Raw genomic sequence first — 848 nt, forward strand, 5'->3', positions numbered from 1 at the left:
GTGTGACTGTTGCTGTGTGTGTGTGTGTGTGTGTGTGTGTGTGACCAGAAATCCGTGTTATTTGGTTCAGTCGTCCAGACTTCGGCCATGCTGGGGCCATGCCTTCATGAATTTTGGCCAAACACACCGTGTGTGTTTGGTGTATGGATCTCCGTCGGTTACGACGACAATGGTTCCAGGTGATCCAATCAACAGAACAGCCTGCTCATGAAATTACCCCACAGACACGTGTACCCTTAATGTAGTTCTCAGAGACGCAGAATATGACATGGCTGGCCCCTTTGAATTACGGGTACAACCCATTTTTGTCAGCTGAGTGGACTGGAGCCACGTGAAATAAAGTGTCTTGCTCAGGGACACAACGCGTCACCGGGAATTGAACTCATGATCTTACGATCGTGAGTCGAATGTCTTAACCACGAAGCCACGCGTCTTCACAAATCCACACGAAAATTTGATTTTAAGTCTGATCCTTATATCGGTTTCTTCTGCTGAACTGCTATTTTATGTGGGTGTGAACAAACCAGTGCGTACACGAGGGCTTCCACACAGTTTCCGTCTACCGAATTTCCTCACATGGTATTTATCGATTCGGGGTTATCCTTTTCTATTCTAGGCACAAGGCCCGAAATTTTGGGGGAGGAGCCAGCAGGCAACTGGTACTTAATTTATCGACCCTGAAAGGATGAAAGGCAAAGTCGACCTCGGCGGAATTTGAACTCAGAACGTAGCAGCAGACGAAATACCGCAGCGGAATAGAACACCAAACCATGCGGCTAGGAAGTGAGCTTTCTAACCACATACCCATGCCTGTACCTCTCTCTCTCTCTTTCTTGATATATATATAT

This window comes from Octopus bimaculoides, chromosome 27 (genome assembly GCF_001194135.2).
Source record: "Octopus bimaculoides isolate UCB-OBI-ISO-001 chromosome 27, ASM119413v2, whole genome shotgun sequence".
In the NCBI taxonomy this organism is placed as follows: domain Eukaryota; kingdom Metazoa; phylum Mollusca; class Cephalopoda; order Octopoda; family Octopodidae; genus Octopus; species Octopus bimaculoides.